A 25275-nucleotide genomic window follows, 5' to 3' on the forward strand; every position below is an offset into this window, starting at 1 on the left:
AGAAAAATGAAATCTTAAGTGCTTCTATAAACACCAAACTGTGCAACTAATGGCAATTCCAGTTTCAGCAGTAGGTCCCCACCCTAGACAAAGCCAGATCATGAAAACAATTCATGGGCAAATATGGTGTTCAGTCCTTTCAATCATTAGCAGCCCGGGTCTCCCTTGGCTTGACTATTCTTACATATCCTGAGATGATGCAGAGTCAGAGGTAATTTAGGTGATGAGGAGGAATATGTCTTTAAAAACGGATGACAAGAGGACCTCCCTGTGGCACAGGGTTGAAGTCTCAGCACTATCAAGCTATTGCCAGGATCGATCCCCGGCCAAGATCCACCTGTTCTGCTCCCCACTCTGTCTCTCACCCCCTCCTCCTCTACCCCCGCATCTCTGGCCACCAGCCCAGTTCTTGTATTCATAAATAAATGAAAATAAATCTTTAAAAAAAAACCCAAATGGGTGAAAAGGAACACTTTGTATTCAAGGAAGAGAACGAGGCAAGAAATGTATAAGAAATAAAGATGCTATGTGTAAAGTAAACCATGATTCAAGCTACTGGGAAACACTAGAAACCTTCCCTTTAAAGTTGGAAGTAAGACAGAAGTCTTCCGGCACCACTCTCACTGTTACTCTGAAGGCTCCAGGCAACGGGTTCTCTAAGAGAAAGTAGTAAGACATAGAAAAATAAAGTATCGCTATTTGCAAATGATATGATGCATATTCTAAAGAATCAAATGAAAAGTCCAAATAATCAAATGAGAGAAACAATGTAAATAATAGTATGTAAGGCTGTTGGCTCAAAATTAACAATCACAGAGTAATAAATGTTTTGTAGATTTTTTTTGTCTGTGTGTATAGAAGAACTGGGGTGTAGGCCAGGGGTGCAGAAGGGGTGAGAGGATTCCCCAGAGACAGAGTGGGGAGCAGAACAGGCATATCTACTGAAATACACTGCTGAGGGGAGCAGCGGGTGAGACAGGAGAGGTCTGCTGTGCTGTGTGGGTCAGCTCCCTGGCAGGGGATGAAATTCAGGCCTTTGTGGTGAGAGCGCTAAGACTCAACCCCTAGGCCACCAGGGAGGTCTAAATGTCTTGTAGATTAACAAAAAAAAAAAAAAAAAATAATGGAATGAAAACTCTCATTTGTAAAAGCAACAACAAAAAATTAAATGCTACTTAGGAACACAAATGAAATGCTAAATAAAGAGAAAGATACCCTCATTTTAATTGGAAAAGCTTAATGCCCTAACAATGTAATATTTCCTAAATTGTAAATTTTAAATCCTAAATTGTAAATATTCCTAAATTGTAAATTTAATGCATTTCAAATAAGCATAAAAATGGGATTAAAAAAAGCTGTTTCTACAGTTCATACTGAAAGTACGAGAATCACAAGGCAAATTCTGAAGAGTAGCAAGATACCAGTAACGAGAATGATGTCCTTCCAGATACCAAAACTTACCAAGCTACAGTAATTAAAATAGCATGTAGTGCTGGATAGACAGAACAATGGAAGAGACTAGAAAGGTCACCTAGGACAAAAAAATCCTATAGAGCCTCCCTGGTGGCACAAGGGGTTGAGCACCGCACTATGAGGCAATCCACAGCCTCTGCAGCACAAGTTCAATCCCCCAGCCGGCCAGGGAGCAACCCACATGGCACAGCAGACCTCTCCTGACTTGCCCGCTGCTCCCCTCAGCAGTGTATTTCAGTCAGTCTGCCTGTTCTGTTCCCCACTCTGTCTCTGGTGAGTCCTCTCACCCCCTGCATCTCTGGCCTGCACCCCAGCCTGGCCTGCACCCCAGCTCTTATATGCATAAATAAATAAATCTTAAAAAAAAACTAAATGGGGGGGGGCAGAACTACCAGGCCACACTCATACTTCCTAACACAGACACCATAACCATATATATCTGAACCAATCAACATTTAAAAGTCAGCTTCTACTTACCGAAGGGCCCCTCCTTGTCTTCATTAGTCTGAATTTCCAGCACTTGCTCCTTACTTACTTCCCACTATTCTCAACTCTCACCTCGTACTTTCAGCGGGTGTTTGTGTACTAGTTACTGTCTCCCTAATTTGATTACCGCTTCCTCAGGGCAGAGGTGTTTCCTCTTACTGAGAGCAAAAACAGGGCAATTTTTGGCTGTGACCACATCAACTCAGTGAACCAAAAGAGCTTTGCAAGGAGGATTGCCTCATAGTGCGGTGCTCAACCCCTTGTGCCACCAGGGAGGCTCTATAGGATTTTTTGTCCTAGGTGACCTTTCTAGTCTCTTCCATTGTTCTGTCTATCCAGCACTACATGCTATTTTAATTACTGTAGCTTGGTAAGTTTTGGTAAGTTTGGTAAGTTTTATTTTCCTTTTGGGTAACACGGTTAAGAAGCACGGACAACAGAGAAATTGTTCATGGATTATTAGGTATGGGATACTCCATATAAAGGGTAGCCAATATTGTTTCCCAGGAAGTATATATTTTCAGGAAGGATTTTTTAAAAAAGATTTATTTATTTATGCATACAAGAGCTGGGGTGTAGGCCAGAGGTGCGGGGGTAAGAGGATTCACCAGAGACAGAGTAGGGAGCAGAACAGGTGGATCTACTGAAATCCACTGCTGAGGGGAGCAGTGGGGAGACAGGAGAGGTCTGCTGCGCCATGTGGGTCAGCGCCTTGGCTGCAGTGGCTGTGGACAGCTTCACAGGTTGTGTCTCAAGTCCGTGTGTCACTGGAGAGGCCAAGGAAGGATTTTTTTTTGTGGGACCCTCGCGGCGGCTGGGGAACAAACCGCCACTGCAGAGGCTGCGGGTAGCCTCGCAGACTAGCGCTCAACAGGTGCGCCACCAGGGGAGGCTCCCAGGAAGGATTTTTAAGAATTGTTTGGATTAAGGGAATTCCCTCCCTCCTTTGCCTTAGTTTTATTTTAATTCTATTTTGTAAAGGCCAAATTAATTTATCTTTTTTTTCCCATAGCGTTTATTAACAGATATCTTAGATTTACCAGTTCTTATTTATCTAGGACTTGGGTCTTATTTTCAGTCTTCTTAAAAAATAATTAGATTTGGGCCTCGCTGGTGGTGCAGGGGTTAGAGTCTCAGGGATTATCAAACTATTGCCAGCTACCGCGGCCTGAGTTCAAGCCCACACGGTGCAGCAGACCTCTCCTGTCTCTTTACTGTCTCACCCGCTGCTCCTATCAGCAGTATATTTCTAGATCTGCCTGTTCTGGTCCCACTCTGTCTCTGGTGAATCCTCTCACCCCCTCCCACCTCTGGCCTACACCCCAGCTCTAGTATGCATAAACACATCTTTTTATTTATTTATTTTAAAGATTTATTTATGCATACAAGAACTGGGGTACAGGCCAGAAGTGTGGGGGTGAGAGGATTCACCAGAGACAGAGTGGGGAACAGAACAGGCAGAATGACTGAAATACACTGCTGAGGGGAGCAGAAGGCGAGACAGGAGAGGTCTGCTGCGCCATGTGGGTAGCTCCCTGGCTGGGGATAGAACTCGTGCTGTAGTGGTTGCAGACAGCTTCACAGGTTGCGTCTTAACCCCTTGCGCCACCAGGGAGGCCCTAAACACATCTTTAAAAAAGAAGGATTAGATTCTACAAATAAGACTTTCCTACCATTTAAAGACCAGTTTGCAATTATAAACTTACAAAAATGGAATCTCTTAAAGATGCTACCAAAGGCAAAATGGGGTGCGTTACGAAAGCCATCACTGAAACAACGATCATTAGCTCTGTGAGCATGAAACCTGACCAAGCATAAATGAATCATTTTTTAAATGGGATTTTATCATAAAGTCTTCCTTGTTTTTTTATACTGTTTTAATGAGTTTCAGTTTAGCTAGCTTTTAAAAATAAATGAGTATGCCTGTTTGTGGGTGATTTCAATGTCCACATTTAGTGAGGAAAGGTGCAAGACCTAAGCTCCATGAGATGCCTTTGAGCAGTGGCCCCTTTTCATACAGGTGAATTTAATTTTAGCAATTTACAACAGCGGTGTGAAATGAGGTTTTTTTTTTTTTTTTGTAAATCAATTTAAAAAGTGCTATAGGAATTTACCGTTTTAAAGGTACCAAATGAGTTATCTTATAGTTGGAATGAATCTACTATAATAGTAACACTAGCTTAGAGTTGTAAGTGAATTTCTGTTCACTCTACTTCCTACCTCAGGGCACATCTGTGATGTCTTGTTGTGACAGGGAAGAATTTAACATGTTAGATGAGAGGCAATCCTAAAGATTATACTCCTTTTAAATATAATCACATCTCCCATACTGAGCCCCCTAAATTGTTACAACTTAATTTGTCACATCACTGTAATACCTTTCTCTACCATACTGCTTTCTTTCTTTTTTTTTAAAGATTTATTTATGCATACAAGAGTTGGGGTGTGGGCCAGAGGAGTGTGCATGTGTGTGTGTGTGTGTGTGTGAGAGAGAGAGAGAGAGAGAGAGAGAGAAAGAGAGAGAATTCACCAGAGACAGAGTGGGGAGCAGAACAGGCAGATCTACTGAAATACACTGCTGAGGGGAGCAGCGGGGGGCGGCAGGAGAGGTCTGCTGACTGGGGATGGAACTCATGCTGCAGTGGCTGGTGACTGATAGTACTGAGACTTTAACCCCTTCGACACCAGGGAGGCCCCCTATCATACTCTTTCGAAAAAAAAAGTTCCTTTAAAGTCTTCCTAAAGTTACATTTTCCCCCCTTTAAGTCAAAGAGCCTGCAATACACCTCTGTCATGCCAAGGGCACCGTATGATAACAAGCATGTGTTTTCAACACAGCCTCCAGCAGGGCCGACCCCAAGTGCTGTCTGGCTGAAAGCCGACTGACTGTTTTTTCTGGAAACTTCCAGGGCAGCACTGACTTCGACCTGGGCAACCTGCGATTCTAGCTGCTGTAACTGCTGGCTGAGCTGCTGCTGTCAGTTTGCTCACTCCTGTCTTTTCCTTTGTCTAGGTCCCCAGCCACAGGGGAGGGCTACAGGGTTTGCTTTTGACTTGTAACAACAGCAGAGGCTACAGATTCCCTGCCCTGCCTAACTTGACTCCTGGCTCCTCCCATAGAAACAGGGTAAAACTGGAGACAGAACATACCAAACAGGATGAGTAATATGCTGTCCCTGAAACCTCTGGTTGGCTACTTGGGGACCATGGAATTGTATGTCAGAGGAGGGAACAAAAGGAAATTGTGTGGAGTTGGCTTGACAAGGAAGTCCACTGGGTTCTTAACTTTTGTTTCTTTCTTCACTCAGTTTCTCACTTTTTTTAATACATAGGCTGAGTCTGACTGTACATAAGACAAGCGGAAAGTGGCTGGTTCTGTATCTGCTTTGCATGGTTATTCACCAAATGAGCACTCAGGGTAATTGCAGGGCATGTGCTGTGCGGGCAGGACAGTAGTTAGTGGCATGGCACCAACACCCATGTCCTGGCGGGATAACAGGCCGCGTAAGATGGCGCACGGATGGACGCCGGTGAAGAGTGCGCGGAACTCACTGTGCTAAGTTTACAATTTCGTGTGAGCTGAAGTTATTTCAAAATTAAGTTTAAAAATAAGTAGACAAAGACACCCCCCACATGTACATCCACGCTACAGTCTCTAAGACAACATGCAAAACTCGAGGCTTTTCTGTCTGCCTTTCGTCTGGCCATTGTTGTTTTTCTTATGTTAAGTCTTATCAGGTCGGTTCTTTCCTCTGAGTAGTATCAGAGTAAATGATGACAGTCGTAGGACAGAAATTTCAGTACAGAAATAACGCAGAGACTGGCAGCCCAGCTGAAATGAAAAAGAAAATGCTGACAGGGCCAGGAGAGGAGGTTTCTCGTTCTCCTATGGGGCTATTTCTCACTCTGAAAGTTATAGGTTTGTGGGGGGAGATGCAGAAGTTAATAGTTATGGAGAGAGTGGCTGAGTTAGAAGCAACTGGTGTGGGACCTCCCTGGTGGCACAAAGGGTTAAGACGCAGCCTATGAAGCCATCTGTAGCCACTACAGCACAAGTTCGATCCCCAGCCAGGGAGCTGACCCACATGGCACAGCAGACCTCTCCTGTCTCCCCGCTGCTCCCCTCAGCAGTGTACTTCAGTCAATCTGCCTGTTCTGCTCCCTGTTCTGTCTCTGGCGAATCCTCTCAACCCCCACCTCTGGCCTATACCCCAGCTTTTGTATGCCTAAATAAATAAACCTTTTTTTTTTTTTTAAAGCAGCAGTTGGTGTGGTGTTGAATCTGGGTAACTAGAAGAAAAGCGCTTTATACAAATTATAGAATTTAAGCTGGAAAATTGATTTGGTTTTAGAGAGGAGGCAAAAAGAGAGGGTAATAGTCTGATTGAAAAAAGATGTGGACAGGGAGGTTCTTCAAGAACCTCAAGGATGAAATGGAAAAAAAAAATTCTGTCAACTGGGTAGATGACAGTGGTGGGGAGCACACCCGGCCACAGTAACTGACAGGGTACCAGCATAAAAGGGGGCAGAGTGACACTCTAAAAACCCCAGCTGGGGTGGCTGTGCTACATTAAGACTTTTACATATGCTAAGTCCCAAATTGATGAAGAAAAAATGGTTAATTCTCTTACGTGGCTTACTATAATCTACTCCAACTGGCCTTAAGAATTAAAGAAAATAGGGCCTCCCCGGTGGCGCAGTGGTTGAGCGCTGGGTTGCGAAGCCGCCCGCAGCCTCTGCAGCGCCGGTTCGATCCCCGGCTGCTCCCCAGCCACCGGAGGAGGGTCCCACATGGCGCGCAGACCTCTCCTGCCGCCCGCTGCTCCCCTCAGCAGTGTCCTTCGGTCCTTCTGCCTGCTCTGCTCCCCGCTCTGGCTCTGGTGAATTCTCTCACCCTCCCGCGCTTCTGACTATACCCAGTGCTTGTATAAATAAATAAATAAATCTTTAAAAAAAAAAAAAAAAAGAGTTAAAGAAAATAGAGGTGAATATCTACAGGCCTGGAGGTGGAAGGCTTCTCTAAGCAGAAATGCAAAAGAAGAAATCATAGAGAGACTGCAGTATACCTAATTCCATAGAAAACTCTCAGGCCTGGGGGTTCCCGCAGGAGGGGAAGGGAACCAGGGACAGAGAGCACTAGACTGTGAGCTCCTGTAACAAGCAGAATATATTTGCACATTACTTGAGCTAGTTAAATTTAATTAAAAAACTCAGAAAGCAAACCTATAGAACAACTTCTACACTTCAAAATCATCATACAGTTAAGTCAAGTGAAAAACTAGAAAAAATTTTCTGAGATACAAAGGGACAAGCTGTGTACCGCAGAAGGAGCACCTGCACGAGGATAGGGCAGAGCACCTGAAGAACACCAGGGAAACATGGGGGAAACCCAAATTTCCACCTGTCAAGCTGGCATCCAGCACCGGGTCCTCAGGGTGGGAGGGGGAGGAAGAGCTGTCCTCCCCAGAGTTCCCAGGGAAGCTGCCCCCTTGGGGAAGGTCAGGTTTCAGTGTGGACAGGCAGGTGCCTCCAGGAGGTGGGGCGCTTGTGGAGAAGGGCGCAGGCTCTCTGAGGGTGGGGCTGGCTGGGGTGTGGGGTGAGGGGACAGTGGAGCCTGCGCATTGGGAGGTACAGAAGTTTACAGGAACGGGAGTCACTGAGTCATTTATAGTCTACTTGCAAGGTTTCCAACTTTGACAAAATTATTTTGGTGCCAAAACTGCTCCAGGGCTTTGCCTCTTTGGGCCTTGGCCTTCACAATGGCCTCTGACCTTTCTCTCCAGTCCCTACCCCAAACCCAGATATTTCTGCTGTTGAAACATATTTTCACTTTATTGTTTTTCAATCCAACCTGCACACCACTGCCAGGCTACTCTTCTAAAATATCACTTGAATTGTGTCACCTCCCTGCCACAAGCCTTTCAGTACTTTCTAAGGTCACTGGGTCAAGTGCAAATGCACACCCTCACCCCACACCCTTAACTGCCTCTCCAGTTTACCTAGAAACATTTGCTCCAGCCAAGGTGGTTCAAACACTGACCTGACCCTCTGTGGGGCCCAGTCTCTGAAACATTTTAGCCTGCTTTCCTGCCCAACGCTGTTTCCTTTCCTTTTACACCTGCATTTTCTGGCATTGTCATGGCCAGCTGCAGTGTCCAGCACAGGCGGAGGCTCACACCAGTCATCCTCATGGGTTTGCTCTTCAATGGTTTTGTTCGTTCCCCAGCCAGGGAGCTGACCTACATGGTGCAGCAGACCTCTCCTGCCTCGCCTGCAGCTCCCCTCAGCAGTGTATTTCAGTCAATCTGCCTATTCCGTTCCCGACTCTGTCTCTGGTGAATCCTCTCATCCCCTGCCTTTCTGGCCTGTACCCCAGTTATTATATACATAAAAAATAAATAAATCTTTAAAAAAATAGTTTCGTGACGTTGGGCTTAGTTTCTTGTTGTTGTTTTTTTTTTTATTTTTTGTTGGTTCTAGTTTGTATTATTCTAGGCTGTTTCTTTCTTTTTTTTTTTAAGATTTACTTTATTTATTTATGCATAGAAGAACTGGGATGCAGGCCAGAGGTGTGGGGCATGAAAGGATTCACCAGACACAGAGTGGGGAGCAGAACAGGAGGAAATACTGAAATACACCGCTGAGGGGAGAAGTGGGCGAGACAGGAGAAGTCTGCTGCACCATGTGGGTAGCTCCCTGGCGGGGAATTGAACTCATGCCAGTGGCTGGCGATAGCTTGATAGCACTGAGACTTTAATCCCTGTGCCACCAGGGAGGCCCTGGAATTAGTTTCTTAAGCCTCGGTTTGCTGTGACTCCAACATGTAATAAATACTTACATGGTCTGTGCGAAAACTCAATGAGTATGTAAAACTACACTGAATGGAACGCAGTAAGAATGGGCCAGATCAATACTAATATTGTCCAAATATATTCTTTCCTCTGAGTATAGTCTTGCTAGCACAGAGTAGCTTGTGGTCACTGCTACCTTATCTCTTATATGTATTTTTAATATTTAGGTTTTGTTCATCATGCTTTACATGCATCATCTCCTTAGCAGCTAGGGGCCAAGGCCTGTCCTAGGTGCTTTACAGGCACAAAAACACCATGACAGATCTCATTTATTATACCTCTACTACTTTACTTTCTGGATGAGAAAATGAAGTTTTAGAGATATCAGAATCCTTACCTAGGGGCCTCCCTGGTGGCCTAGGTTTTCAGTCTCCGTGCTATCACCACTCTGGCCAGGGGGCTAACGGACATGGCGCAGCAGACCTCTCCTGTCTCACCTGCTTCTCCTCCTAGCAGTGTACATCAGTAGATCTGCCTGTTCTGTTCCCCACTGTCTTTGGTGAGTCCTCTCAAGCCTCTGCACCCTGGCCAGCACCCCAATCCTTCTGCACAAAAATAAATAAAATCTTAAAAATATAAAAAATAATAACTTCACTGAATATTAAACAGCTAGTAGCAGTGGGATGAAGATAAAGGTGAATTTTTGCTTGATTTATTTTTAGGACTGAGAATTGCTGAGGATTTCTATGAACACTGGTAGTTGTAATGAGCCTTTCTGTCGTTCTTCCCTTACCTGGAGCTTGTCCCCCAGGGAGGACTGAGCACTGTCACTTGATCTGGCTCCAACCTCACTCCCCAAACAGCCAGAGCCTGTGCTCCTCCAGGGACTATTGTTACCCTTTGCCTTTCAGAAAGAAAGCCTCGGGTTTTGTTATGAGAAGAAGAGAAGATCCTTTCCAGAGTCAGAAATCAAGCCATCAGGCATCAGAACAAAACCCAAGTTTCCATCAGTAAAAAGCAACCTTTATCCTCTAGTTTTCTGACAAAGCAACAACAAAAAAGAGGCTCTTAATAGAGTCAAGCTTTCTGAGTACAGAGAGGCCAGCTTTTCCCAAAGGTAAAATTGAAGAGTGAGTCTTAAGAGTCAGAAAGACAAAGGCCTGAAGGGCGTGGGAAGGACGGACCCCACTACTATTTATTCTTTACTCTGATCTATGACACAGGAACGCAACTGCACACTAGATTTTTTTTGGATGTTTTTTTGGGGGAGTTGGAATTCAAGAAATACAGAAATGAACCACTATATTAGCTGATACTTACATTTAGTAGACCTCTTTAAGGAGTCGATCATTTCCAGACTGTGAAAAAAGCACGCCTCTGAGCCACACCTGGAACTTTATCTCGCTTACCCTGAAAGTGCTTTGGCTGATAAAACTTTAATGACCTTCAAAACAGCCAAACAAAAGAAACCAATGGCCATAAAATACAACCACAAAAAGCAAACTTCTGATGTCTAGAAAGCTAAAGGTCTAGAGGAAACACAAAACAGGGCCACGTATTTAGGAAATAAATACGCTTCCCAGGTCTCCTGTCCATCGCTAACTACCTGGACATGTCAGAGATAATAAGGAGCGAATACACATCTTCATTAGCAGGGACCAATACGCTGTCAGCCTCTGGACTCTGGGTGTGGATTTTCTAAGGCTCAGTGTAGCAGATATAACACCCTGAGTTGTAGGCTTGATGGTTCTTGTTCACTCATCAAATTCTCCTGAGAGGTTCTTTACTTATGGAGGGAGGACAAAGAAATTATTTCTTTATGATGCTTTTATAAAGGAAGTAGGTCATAAAAGAATTGTAAATTAATGTTGTTAAAGTAGAGATACTACTTAAACTGATCTACAGATTCGACTCAATCTTTTATCAAAATACCAACTTTTTTCCCCCAGAAACTGATTAATTGATCCTAAAATTTTCATATGGAAATCAAGAGACTTAGAGTAGTCAAATAATCTTGATAAAGAGAACAAAGCTGGAGGACTCACACTTCCTGATTTTAAAATTTACTACAAAGCTACAATAAGCAAAGCAGTGCAGCACAGGCATAAAGACAGACATACAGATGGATGGAACTGAATTGATCATCCATAAATAAACCTCACATTTATGGTCAACTGACTTCTGATAAGAGTTGCGAAGAAAATTTGGTGAGAGGAAAATACTCTTTGAAAAATGGTGCCGGTACAATGGGTAGCTACATGCAAAGTAAGTAAGGCTAGACCTCCAATTCTCACACCATATATGAAAAGTAACTAAAAATGAATCATAGACCCAAATGACAAAAATACAAGTGACAAAAGAAAAAATAACTGAACTTCATCAAAATTAAAAACTCATGATTCAAAGGATACCATCAAAAAAATTGAAAACACAACCCATTGAATGGGAGAAAATATTTGCAAATCATGGACCTTTTAAGGGAATTTATCCAGAACATATAAATGACTCTTATAATTCAATAATAAGACAAATAACCCAATTTAAAAATGGGCAAGACTCTGACATTTCTCAAAGAAGATATACAAATGGCAATAGCACTTGAAAAGATGCTCATTGTCTTAGTCATCAGGGAAATGCAAATTAGAACTGAAATGAGATTCTAATTTACAACCCCTACGATGGCTATTATCAAAAATGCATAAAAAAAGCACTGAAGACTGGAGAGAAATCGGGACCGTTGTATATTGCTGATGGGAATGTAACATGGTGCAGGCACTCTGGGAAAGCTGACAGTTCCTCAAAAGGTCAAACATAGAGTTACCATGTTACCTAGCAATTCCACTTCTAGGTATAAGCCCAAGAGAACAGAAAACATACGTTCACACAGGAAGTTGTACTGAATGTTCATAGCATTATTCATAATAGCCAAGAAAATGTAAAAACCCAAATGTTCATAAACTGATGAAGGGATAAAGTGTGACCTGTCCCCACCATGGGCTCTTGTTTGGCCAGAGAGAGGAATTAAGTACTGCTACATTCTACAACATGCATGAGCCTTGAACACGTGAAAAAAGTCAGTCACCAAAGCTGACACAGTTATGCTTCCATTTACATGAACTACCTGCAAGAGGCAAACCGGCGGACATAGAAAGCACGTATGTGGGTTTCCGGGGCTAGGGTGGAGGGTGGGGCGGTGGAGAATGAAATCTAAAAGTGACCGCGTTGATGGTCACACCACACTGCGAATATACTCAAGACCACCGAATTGCACATTTTAAGTGGTGCATTGTGTAGCATGAGGAATTGTATCCCAAAGATGCATATAATTGAGAAAGAATTATGGCGATGTCAAGAAAAGGCCTTTGCAATCAACAAAAGGCTCACCAAATGCTTCTGAAGCAAAATTTCAGTAAAAAATTAGATACTTAGTAAAACTGTGGAAAGGGGTTCTGTAGAAATAGAAGGGATCTAGCATGAAGATGAAATATATTATTGGATCTATTTTAAAAAACCTAAGCTATTGTGCTGATTATCTCTCAGAAAAACTGGATTTTTTTTTTTTTTGAAAACCACGAGGGAGAGTTTAACACAAACTTTTTCACTTTTGTTTGCAATTTTATTGTATAAATAACAAAAAATCCAATCTGTGCTGGACTCTATATAAATGAAAAGCTTAACAGCAGTTATTCTTATGCCCAAATAAACTTTACACCCTGATGTTTTCTCTTTTTTAAAGATTTATTTTTATTTATGCATATAAGAACTGGGGTGTAGGTCAGAGGTGCAGGTAGGGGTGGGGGTTGAGAGGACTCACCAGAGACAGAGTAGGGAGCAGAACAGGTGGATCTACTAAAATACACTGCTTAGGGGAGCAGCGGGGAGACAGGAGAGATCTGCTGCGCCATGTGGGTCAGCTCCCTGGCCAGGAATCAAACTCATGTCAGCCAATGGCTGGCAATAACTTGACAGCACTGAGACTTTAAACCCTGCGCCACCCATACACCCTGATGTTTTCTAAACCATTGTGTTAATGATAATGAAAGATATAAAATTGGCCTGTAAGCCACTAAGGCCATCAATGAAACCCAGCATTCATTTCCACAGCACTGTAAAATGCACAAATCACTTTATAACTTGTCACTGTATATCTCAGCTGACCCTCTTGAAGCAGGTATCATCCCCACTTTAAAGATAAAGAAGCCTCAGAGACATTAACAGACTTATTTAAAGCCTCATAGCTCAGCTAGTGACAGGTTGGTAGGGACAGATCCCACTCGGTTCTAGTAAGCATCTTCTAAGCTTATAAATTGTTCTTTTGTACAGAATATCCCTTTATTTTACTGTTTTTTTTCTTAGTGAATTTTCTATTACATATAGTGTTTAGAACTCATTTTAAATAGTGATTTAGTACATAATGAAATAGTTTAATACACAATATACATTCTACACTAACCTCAACCATGTATTTCATTTTTAAAAATCAAAAACCATACTCAGGATGAACAAATTCCAAGCTGATTGCCACAGATTGTTTTTGTCTAACAGTTAAGAAGTAAAAAACAAAACAAAACAAAACAAAAAAAAACAACTTGAGGGCAATAATTTCACTAGGCAGCCCATAACCAAACAATGTGTCTTGTCCATTTAATTTACCTTATATATTAACACCTTATATATTCCTCTGGTGGCCAGAGGAATACCTTCTCTTGTGATTTGTGTTTTCAAATCTCCTTTAAGAGTTAAGGTGCCATGATGAACACACAAATATAGCATCATCATGATTACGGGCAAATGTGGTCTAAAAATCCAAGGTTTTGGGTCTCCCCAGTGGTGCAGCCGTTGAGCGCTGGGTTGCAAAGATGCCCACAGCCTCTGCAGCACCAGTTCAATCCCTGGCCACTGGGCGAGGGTCCCACATGGCATGCAGACCTCTCCTGCTGCCCGCTGTTCCCCTCAGCAGTGTACTTCGTCAGTCTGCCTGTTCTGTTCCCCACTCTGGCTCTGGTGAATTCTGTCACCCGCGCTTCTGACTGTACCCAGTGCTTGTATGAATAAATAATTCTTTAAAAAAAAAATCCAAGGTTTTGAAATAATTTTAGATTAAAACTTTACATAATTATTGTTCCTCTATTTTTCCCTCCAGAAAGTCCAAAATAGTCATCTACTTTACAGCTGTTATACACTTAATGGTGGGGCCTCCCTGGTGGCACAACCTATGAAGCTGTCCGCAGCCACTGCAGCACCAGTTCAATTTCTGGCCAAAGGGATACTCACATGGCGCAGCAGACCTCTCCTGACTAGCCCACTGCTCCCCTCAGCAGTGTATTTCAGTCGATCTGCCTGTTCTGTTCCTCACTGTCTCTCTGATGAATCCTCTCACCCCGCACCTCTGGCCTGTACCACAGTTCTTGTACATATAAACAAATCTTTGAAAAAAAGAACAAGGGCCTCCCTGGTGGCGCAAAGGGTTAAGACGCAACCTATGAAGCTTCTGCAGTCTCTGCAGCACCGAGTTAGATCCCCTGGCCAGCAGGGGAGCAACACACATGGTGCAGCAGACCTCTCCTGATTCGCCCGCTGCTCCCCTCAGCAGTGTACTTCGGTCAATCTGCCTGCTCTGTTCCCCATTCTGTCTCTGGTGAGTCCTCTCACCTCCCCCCACATCTCTGGCCTGTGCCCCAGCTCTTGTATGCATAAATAATCTTAAAAAAAATTCTCCTAAAAAAACACAACACTTAATGGTGTTAAGTAATGATCAACTTATAACTGGTTTAAAAAAAAAATCAAGCTATTCCAGATTTGAATATGACCAAAGGATTTCAGATGATAATAAAATTGAACTGGGTATTTCACTTGTCCCACATTTACTGAACATCTTGAGCGTTAGGCTCAGGGCTAGGCTACACTATGATTAAAAAGACATGATCCCTGTGCAGGTTCCCTGGAGTTCCCCAGGTAGGGAAAGCCAGCAGGTAAAAGAATTAAAAGCAACGCGAGAAGAGATTGGAAGCTTGTACAGAGTACCATCTCCGGCTTGCCTGTGGTCAGGTCTTGTGAGATAAGATAATTATTGTGTCTGAAACATGCCCTCACTGCTGAACACCCGCTCACTCACCGGCTCACCTTCTAGCACTGGCCAGACCCTAGTGTCTCTTCCTAATTTGCATATCCAGACAGGACAGCCAGGGCTGATAGCGACCATCTCAGGTTAAGGCGAAAACGCAGCCCAGACATCCCTTAAAGGAACACCCCCTGCCAGGCCTCAGCTGTGGGTAGAAGTGTCTTGGACTCTTTTTTCCCCAGAGAAACACTGAGTTTATTTATTATTTATTTAAATATTTATTTATTTATGCATACAAGAACTGGGGTACAGGCCAGAGGTGTGGGGGTTGAGAGGATTCACCTGAGACAGAGTGGGGAACAGAACAGGCAGACTGACTGAAATACATTGCTGAGGGGAGCAGCGGGTGAGACAGGAGAGTTGCGCCATGTGGGTAGCTCCCTGTCTGGGGATGGAACTTGTGCTGCAGTGGCTGCGGACAGCTTCATAGGCTGCGTCTTAACCCCTTGTGCCACCAGGGAGGCCCGAAACACTGTGTTTAAAAGGTCTGTTAGTCAGAACTAAAACTCTGCAAACAAAATATTAGGCCTATTTCTCTGAAACTATAGAAACTGTACCTTTTTGAATCTTTTATATATAGATTCTGGTGGGGGAAAGGTTCAATGAGGAAAAAAGACGACAAGTAGAGCTTTTTTTCCGAAAGAGTGAGCTGCAGAGCATCTTTAGAAAGGCCCTCCCACTGCAAAATGCAGCTCCTCCCTCCTCATTATAAAGACACCATTAGCAAATCATCCTTTCCCACGATAGGATAACTGGAGGGGGGCAAGAATAGAACAGTTTTATAGGCAGATCATTTTTTTGAAGTTGTAGCACTGGTATTTATTCCCAAGGCTTGGGAATCAGGATACACTTGACATCCTTTGACGACAACGTAGCCTGGCCAAACACCCACCACTGAGGTTTTCAAGATGCTGCTCTGAGGATTTTTCAGTTTTCCATAACACGATGCACCTCTGCAGAGGATACTCAAACTCTAAGAGATTAGTGTCTTGAAGCTCAATTCCAACTAAACTAAAAAGGGATTAAAGAGGAAGTTTAGAAATATTATTGCCTCCAAGAAGACACAGGTTGTAATCCAAACATCATTAAGAAGTCCCTGGGGTGCAGCATCTCCTGGGGCTATCGTCAAGGTCTCCGTGTTAGGTTTAAGAGTCAAAGAGAAAAAAAATGCTGGCACTCAATTGACGACAGTGCAAAAGCCTCGGGGAAGGTCTGATCTGTGGTTTCAACATCTCACTTCAACACCTGGGTCAACTTCCAAACACCAGAGGTTTCCAAGAGCTGAACAGTTAGTCTCTCAAAGGCCCCCACTGGTACATTAACGTGCTTTTTAATGCAAAAATTGTTATTCTGTATCAGGATTCACTTTAAATAATATCAGAACCTAGGTAAATTATATTTAATGGTATGAGGAAATATGTTGCTATGTAATATGTTGCTATGTGAAAAAGCAGGATAAAATTCAAAAACATTAAACAGCAATTTAAAAAACACAGGTAATATTATGTTTATTAAGTGTATATGTACATATGAGGATTCTTTACCAAAAGAATTCATGGTGATTACAGGAAGTTTAGAAAAGTGAGGACCAAAAAAGAGTTGTAATCTTGTACCCCAAAGATCATCATGTAATATTTTGGTGTACAGATTTTAATTGTTTTTTCTATGCAGATGTACTTCAAAAAGTATCATTTCTTGGGCCTCCCCGGTGGCGCAGAGGTTGAGCGCTGGGTTGCGAAGCTGCCCGCGGCCTCTGCAGCGTCGGTTCAATCCCCGGCTGCTCCCTGGCCACCGGAGGTGGATCCCACATGGCGCAGACCTCTCCTGCCACCCGCTGCTCCCCTCAGCAGTGTACTTCGATCCTTCTGCCTGCTCTGCTCCCCACTCTGGCTCTGGTGAATTCTCTCACCCTCCTGCGCTTCTGACTGTACCCAGTGCTTATGTAAAATAAATAAATAAATAAATAATAAAAAATAAACACAGAACTTAAAAAAAAAAAAACTAAAAAAAAAAAAAAAAAAAAAAAAAAGTATCATTTCTTGGTCCGTGAAGCTTCCTTTGATTTACATCTCTGAGATATTCTAAGACTCTAGGGCAAATTATAAAATTCAAGCACAGAGAGCTTGGCTGCATGTTAAAACACCCAATGCCTGGATCACCCCTACCAATTAAACCAGGGTCTCTGGAGATGGAAGCCAGGCGTCAGTAGTTTTCAAAGTTGCCATATAACTCTGCTAAATAGCAGGGTTGAAAACTGCCCCTCCCCCTTTCAGCAAAACATGATTGACAGCCGGGCTCTTTTATATTTTCATGTAGACAAACTACCTGGGAGCCTGATGAACTAGAGCTTCTGGTTCAGCAGTTCTGGGATGGGACCTGACATCTTGCATTTCTAACCAACTCCGAGGGGATGCCAACGCTTCTGGACGAGGGACAATCCTATAGGATTCCAGGAAAGAAAACTCTTAAAAGAATGGAAAAAAAGAAATCACAGCCAGTGAGGCCCATATTCTACACCACCAGACGGGGAAGGGAGGGCCACAGAGCAAGAACAAAGGACTGATATTGAGAACTACAAGTTGTTGCTAGGAAATAAGATTTTAGGGAACTTAAAGTTTGGAAGAACACTTTTTGTCAGCGGAAAAACAGTCATTGGACCATATATACTTTGTGTGCACAAAGGAGGCCAAGCAAATGAGAAGGAGGAGGTGGGAAGTGAGAGAAAAAGATCACCAGTCTACCTGGTGGTGCAAGGGGTTAAGACGCAGCACTATGAAGCTCTCTGCAGTCATTGCAGACAAATTTGATCCCCGGCCAGGGAGCTGACCCATGTGGCGCAGCAGACCTCTCCTGTCACCCTGCTGCTCCCCTCAGCAGTGGATTTCAGTACATCTGCCTGTTCTGTTCCCCACTCTTTCTCTGGTGAATCCTCTCAGCCCCTGTATCTCTGGCCTGCACCCCAGCTCTTGTATGCATAAATATAGAAATCTTAAAAAAAAAAATCACTAGCCTAAACATTGTTAGGGAAAAGACAAAAGCCTTGACTGCAGTGCTGGAGGGGGACACAGAAACATTCTTATTGGGACCTACAGAATTTATTTCTCTGCCAAAAACATGTTTGGGAGCCAGTTCAGCTAATCAACCAAGTTTGGTCTAGATTAATAACCATCTTCCATCAACTCCCTCCTGGGGATGTAAGAAGGGACCCCAGGAGTATAAGTCTCCCCTGGCAGTGCTTTAGGAACCAACAACAAACAGTGGACTATTTGCCCAAATGCTTCTTTGTGTGCAGAAAGAGCATCAGGAAGCTCAAACATGGGGTCTCATTGCCTCTTCTGAGCAATACTCTTCTTCAAATTTCTAAATTTCACCAGATATAAACCAAAAAAAAGTGTGTCTGTGGGGGAATACTCCCCCCACCATGGGCTCTCCCATGAAAATTGGAAATGCTCGGTATAATTTTAAGTGACAAATGACAAAGTAAATATTTAATATAACATACCACCAGACTGTTAGTCCTCCAAAATAATTTTGAATAGGAAGTTTCATATAAAATTATCTAGAGCAATTATATGAACGAGCTGTTATAGTTTATCAGACATTCCTTATCCAGTGGGTCACAGCTAAGTAAATTTCCATTTCAATGACTAGAAGAGGGCCTCCCCGTGACGCAAGGGGTTAAGCACAGCACTATGAAGCTATCGCAGCCTCTGCAGCATGAGTTCGATTCCCCCAGCTGGCCAGGGAGCTACCCAGATGGTGCAGCAGACTTCTCCTGTCTCGCTCACTGCTCCCCTCAGCAGTGTGTTTCAGTTAGTCTGCCTGTTCTACTCTCCACTCTAGTGAATCATCTCACCCCCCGCACCTATGGCCTTTACCCCAGTTCTTATATGCATAAAGAAATAAATCTTTAAAAAAAATAAATGAATAGAAGAAAGTAAAGTGGAAGACTTTATCAACAAATGGAAAGAATTCTGCTGTCAGGTGATTCCTGTTACACATCTCTTGGGTCTAAGACTCTGGCAGAAAACTGCAACCCCAACAGTGCTGGGGCGCCTCACCTTATGACCTGTTGTTATACAGAGGCAGCCACGTGTACTGCGTGCTGGGTGTTGAGCTAAGTGCTTTATCCTAATCGAAATGAATCCTCACCACCCTATGAAGGGGGCATTCATTCGTATTGTCTGGATGAGGAATCTGTGGTTTAGGGGTAGCAAGCACCTTGCTCACAATTCCCGAAGCCAGTGGTTGATTTTGATGTCCACACTCTTCATATTTATGTGACTCAACTGCCTGAATGCCCACTTTGTACTGAGGGAACTACACTCCACTGGACACCAGAGGATGCAAGCTCAGGGTGTAAGACTAGCAGTACCTCTGGGACATGAAGCTAGAAAGTCACCTCCCAAGGCTGCAGGGCACTGGATGCCCTCTGGCATCAGGGAAGGGCCCAAAGAGTGCTGCCAGCGTATCCCCTAGGGCAGAACTCATTTACCTGTGGGGTCCCTGATTCTTGCCTTGATGGATAAAGGACATGTTTACAAAAAGGACACACTGTGTGAGTAGAGACACTATTTTCTAGTTTAGGATGGTTTTCGAGAAATTACTGAACCACACCAAACTATATAAAATTGGTAAAGCCACAACAATGCCAAGGTAAAAGATCTCGTAACAGTTGAGGGGCAGGTCTTACTCATTTTCAAGTGGTAAGGGGTGCTGCTGGACAATTGGGAGAATTATAAATCAATCTGGTTTCTTTTCTGAGTTTCAATGAAACCTCCAAAGGCCAGGGGAAAACCATTGATTGTATTAGCCTAGCAATGGCTAGAAGGTCAGTAATTCTTAATCTACAGATTACCGGCTCATTACCATTGCGGACAGTGCCAGTGCTACTGGGCTAAGCCTCCACTCTCTTGGAGAGATAGGGCTTCTCAGAGCTAGCTGCCTACAAGTCTGTTCACTGATCACTGCAGAGAGCAGAACGCCAGGGGGAGAGCCAACAGTATCCCCAGGCTTATCTGGCTATTTTCACTGCTTAGAGCTAGTCCTCAGAGAAAGGGGAGGCAGGGTAAAAGGACACATGTTGAGTATCCACATGCAACATGAATGCCAAGCACTGTCCTATGAGCCCCTCTCTCAATTTTTCAGTCTTCTCTCATTTAATACCAACATCCCCATGGAACAGCGGTGCTCTCAGAAGTTAAAGTACCTATTTCAGGAACTCACAGCTCTAGCATCGAGACAGAGGTCTGTCTACACTGCACACACTTGGGACGAGTGGTGTCAGACAGCTTCAGGGACCTGGGTATCTTTGTTAGGACATCCCAGAGTTCCCAGAGCTGAGGGAACTGATGAGAACTAATGAGAGTGTGCAAACGACCCCAAAATACCCCAAAGGTCCTTTTGCCCTGCCTAACAATGTTCTCTTAGGATATGTTCAATAGAGGAAGAGAATGAAGTATTGAGTTATTGATGCTGTACTGATCCACAATGGAAACAAAATTCTAAATGTAGTAATAAAACTTCCCTGTCATCAGCTGCAGTCAGTGCTGCTGGCGCACAACCCATGCTTCCTTCAGTCTGGAAGGAGATCAGTGTGGAAGAGAAAAACTACTGTGGCTTCTGTGCTTTGATGAAACCTCAGGGGCAAGGCCTTCTGGCCGGCACCTGTGATTTCATACTGTGGAATGAATCTGTGACTTCAGCAGTTTCCCTGGGATTGCAGCTCTCTGTAAGTTTACTGTGGCCGAGCCAAGAAAAAAGGCACATGCAGATTTCTACAGAAATTATGATTCCATGAGAGATTTTGAGGAAGGCTGGTATCTTTCAAAGTGCAAAGTGATTTGGAACGTAAAGAATTTCTTTCAGCTGACTGCCATGTAAGTTTGCCACTGACCTGTGTTCCTGAAATAGAAAACATGTATTTTTGGGGTAAGGAATAGTTTCTCTCAACAAGTCAGTAATTAACATATACTATGGGCATTCAAAAATAAAGTTGCATTCAAATATTTTTTGACTTTAAATATTTCAAAATAATAATCTCCTTTGAATATTAAAAAGTCGACCTCTTGCTTTTCTGTCCTCTGAATGACACCATGAATTCCTCTTATTTGATGGTGAGTCAAGACTTTACAATTCACTTTTAAGAACCAGAAATTTGTAATGTTGTATATAACATAAAATCATTTTAACTGATATAGAAGCCATGCTTGTTACAAAGTTTTTGAAATAAAGGACTTCTTGCCCTATTCAGCTTGCCTGCCAAGACACAGGAGGAAACCAGAAAATCTCAGGCACCTGGCCGTGTGGCCCATGGCATAGCAAGGAGAGATGTGGATTCCAAGGGCAGGGGTTAGTGCTGGAAATCAGCTCCAGCCAACCACAGACTTGCTCGGGAGAGTGAGCTCGAAGGAGTGGGTTGGCATCTTTTCGCAGGCATTTAGAGTTAAATTTTACATATTTGGCACAATCCAAACTCCTATTTCTCAGAAATTCATGCAGCTGATCACTAGTATACATCTGCCTTGACGGAGTCAAAGGAATGCTGTCCAGAGAGCGCGCTGTTTGTTTCACATGGAGGGTGATGTGATTGCAGAGCTCTTACTTTCTGTTATTTCCCCCAGCTCTCGCAAGAGCTGCTACTGGCGTTCTTCCTGCCTACTCTGTGGTGGCGCTAGCCCTCTCACTCACAGCCATTCCCCAGAGATGCCTGTCTAGTAGCCTCCAGTTGACCGGGGTTCTGCAGCTGTGCTATTCAAAACGTGGGCCACAGACTGGTGCGGGCTTGTCTGTTACAGTCTGTGACAAGACAAATGTTTAAAATTTTTAATGGCAATTCAGCAGAACGGTTTTGTTGATTCAAACAAAATGTTTGACTTTTACATGTCATTTTTCTAATTGACTTCTATATTGTATGGCAAATTTTAAATTTATCTTATAAAAATATCAGTCTGAGAAGGATTAGAAGTGAAAATCTGGTTTTTCACCAGTGACAGTTTAGTATTGCTCTAGAGGGTAGGCAGACAAGACCTCTGTTCTTGACACAGTCTCACTTTAATCCTACATAAGTGTCCAATAATAAAATTCCTACCATCCTCAGGCACACATATTTCTAAGGAACATAAAAAGTCTAGATTTTGTAAATAGGTTTGGGGAATTCTGATCTTTTTTTAAAAAGGGCTATACAGTACTAATGGGTTAAAAAAAGCAATAGAGGAGGGGGTGGCTAGGAAGGCAGTATCAAATAGAAAGTACACTTTCACAAAGAAGAGGAAATCAACACGCAAGGAGAAGGGCAGTAGGTACAGGAAATAGCTGTATGTAAGGATGGTGAGGCTTATTGGGGGAGCAGGATCCTGATCTAGTCCCTACATCCATTCTGTCACCTCCTACAGCCCTGGAAGCACCCTATGCAGCCACGCCTCTCTGCTGCACTTTCCAAACATTCCATTCTGGAGCTTCATGCTTTTCAGCGCTGCTGCTGCACTTGGTCTAGATAGTGCCTCTTACCGCCAGTACTCTTCTCTCTGATTGGGGTTCCTGACAGACCCTGAGGCAAAGCTCTATGATCCCCTTGCAGTGCACCTGAACACGAATTTACACCTGCAGCACGGCACTTATCGGAGAGTGCTGTGCACAGATGTTTGCAAGTCACATCCCACTGGCACTATCTTATTTATCCTTCCTTTCTCAGTGCTCAGCACATACTTGGAACTCAAATAGGTGTTGAACCAAATGGAGCACCAGAGAGCAAGTCAGAATTCCCTCTTTCAGGCTGAGCACTCAGAAAGCCAGGCCCCACTGAAGAGTGTCGAGAAGCCAGGCCAGCACTGCTGCTCAGTCAGGGTTCAGCAGGCGGTAGAAAGGGCAACTCAGAGCTGGAGCTCAGCAACAAAACAAAACAAAACCCAAAAAGCAAGCAAACCAACCAACCAAAAAGTCCCCACTCTCCCAAAGGAGAACAGCTAAGTCAGTCATATTGCAGGTAAAAATATATTATGATTTAAAAGCCCATTTTGCATTAAGTTGAATACGCGAGTTGGCAGAGCAGCTATAAATTATAGATGGGCACGCGGCTCTTATCCATAGCCTGAGAAACTGCAGGGTTAGTAGAATGCTCAGGCAAACTGGCCGACTAAGCACATGATGATGCATGCTGATGTCCACCAGGGCAGGGCAAGGTCACACGCATGAAGGCCCTCAAGGCCACAGGCATGAAGAAAAACCCCTTCCTCTCTGTCCCTCCGGGTGGGAGCTGTGCCGTGATCAGCAGTGAGCATGGGCGTTTCTCCTGAGCACCGGCTGACATCTCGCCGCAGGAGTCTGTCTCTGCTCCGCTCCCCGGGCTTGTGGTGCGGTTGCTCTTTTCTTCTTTTTGTTCTGTTTTAACACTCTGCCTTGATGGTCTCTCCCCTCTCAAACCCTCTCCTTGCTCTTTTTCTGAACTCATTTTCTCCTCTTAATCCCATTTTCATTGGTGCTTAAATATCACTTCTGACAAAGTTTCCTTCTCCACACGAGCGCCGGTTGTACAGAGCACCTGCCTCTGGTAACATTCTGATGAGCCAATTCACAATTTAAACATTTCCCGCCACCCAACAATTTCCCAATTTATGGGGGACAAGGTGAAAAATTACAAATGGATCCCTGAGAAACAGGTTTCAGTATCCTTGAAACAGGATACTCAGTGCTGTAATCAGTGTGAAATCCCTGTGAAATAATACTCCGGCCCTGGCAGAGGCACTGCGTCCGGAGAGCACACAATCAAAATTCAAACTGGCCTGGGAAACAGTGGAGGCAAGTCATTTAGTAATGAGAAAAAGATCACTACTTGAAACATAACACAATCTTCTCACCAGGAAAGTCAAACAAACCTTTCTTTTTCTAGAAGGTCTATTATTCTACTGATATGTGCACTTACGTGCCTGAAGCTGGTTAGAAACAAGCTGTCAGAGACATAGGCAAAGAGATTCTTAGAGACTCCCTTTGCATCTTTATTGGCTTCCCAGAACCTCCTGATTGAAGAAAAGATAATACAAGGCCCCTTCCCCCAGGGTCAATTTCCGAAAGGCCCAGTCATTGTTTCTAGGTGTCACTTGGAGGTATAGGGACTTGCCTTGAATGCTATCAAAATCCACACTCAAGATTCCTTAATTTTACCTAATTAAAAAAATGCTATAATTTCAATTCTAAAATTATAATACTCTTGAAAAAAATCTAAGACATAGAGGGGTGTCACAGGGGGGATTCCTTTGCTAGCACTCCAACAGCCACAGTCACTTCTCAGGGTTGTGAAGAGACTTCTGAGGTTCAAGTCAGAGTAAAAAAGAATCACCAAGATTGGCTTTATCAGCACTGGTTAATATGAAAATTTATAAATTTGCAAAACAGAAAAGCCACCCTGAACTTTAAAGCAGATATAAGTAAATAAGTATAGCATTGTACAGTAAATGTAATGCAGCTTAGAGCTACGGTGTTTGAAATGAGTTGGCATGTACTATTTCACTCGCATTTCCTAATATCCCTATAAAGCAGACAAAGCAAACACTGTCTTTGTTAATAGATGTTAAGCGACTTATACAAAGTTGGGTAGTTTAAAATAAGTGATTTCCAGTCTTTAATAAAATCCCCCTACCTATTCAACAACTCCTCTCATCTTTGCTTTCCTAGGTCATCAGCTTTCTTGAGAGTAGTTTATTCTTGCCGACTCTATTTCCTCACAGATATAAGATATCTCTTCTATCTCAGTAAATTATTAAAAAGGCTAGTAATCTGTTTTCTTAAGTATTTACTACTCTCAAGATCGATTATTGTCAAGATTACCCATGACCAATAAGGTCTCATGGGACACTCAGCACAGCCTCAACTATATGTGAATGAAAATTCTAGCAATTCCAAGGACCTCCTTTTGAGCCTCATTTTTGATTCCAACCCCCCTCTGAAACTCTTTCTTCCCTCGTTTTGCATGCCATCACTTTCCTTGCTGTTACTCCCGATATTTTAAAAAATTAAACTGTTGAACATCTATTCATTTTTCAAGGTCCTGTGCAAACAGCAATTCTGAAGCCTTCCACCACCGCCTTCCTGAGGTTCCTCAGCACTGTATACCGCCAGGAGCTTCTCACCTGCTCCGACTGTAACTGTCTCTTTCTCCCTTCTACGAGAAAAGTTCTGCGGCTTTGGAAACTGGTCCATCATTCTGCTTCATCTCTTGGGTCCAGCAAATTACCTGGCACTTATCGAGTATAACAGATATCTCAAGGAACTGCCCATGAGTGGCAGCAGCACTAAGGCCAGAGTACCCCTGCCATTATTCTTTGCACAGAAGATGGTATAAAATAAAGACTCAGAGTTAAATCTCACTCCTTTCACGAGAGTGGTCAGACTAGCTTAGTCCCTTTTTAA

General features: G+C 43.4%; 1 protein-coding gene across 2 annotated transcripts in view; it reads right to left on the reverse strand.

Annotated features, from left to right (window-relative positions):
* Positions 1–25275, reverse strand: part of PDE6D (phosphodiesterase 6D) — a 47854-nt gene that overhangs the window by 13930 nt on the left and 8649 nt on the right. Inside the window, exon 1 of one of the 2 annotated variants that reach the window (XM_037524230.2) lies at positions 10071–10089. The exons of the other annotated variant lie outside the window; for it this stretch is intronic. The gene's annotated coding sequence lies outside the window, so the exon portion shown is untranslated. Of the gene's footprint in view, positions 1–10070; positions 10090–25275 lie in introns of those variants that run through there. 2 annotated transcript variants of the gene reach the window in all.

The sequence above is a fragment of the Talpa occidentalis genome, unplaced genomic scaffold (assembly GCF_014898055.3).
Source record: "Talpa occidentalis isolate TD23 unplaced genomic scaffold, MPIMG_talOcc4v2.1 talOcc4.3, whole genome shotgun sequence".
Lineage (NCBI taxonomy): Eukaryota > Metazoa > Chordata > Mammalia > Eulipotyphla > Talpidae > Talpa > Talpa occidentalis.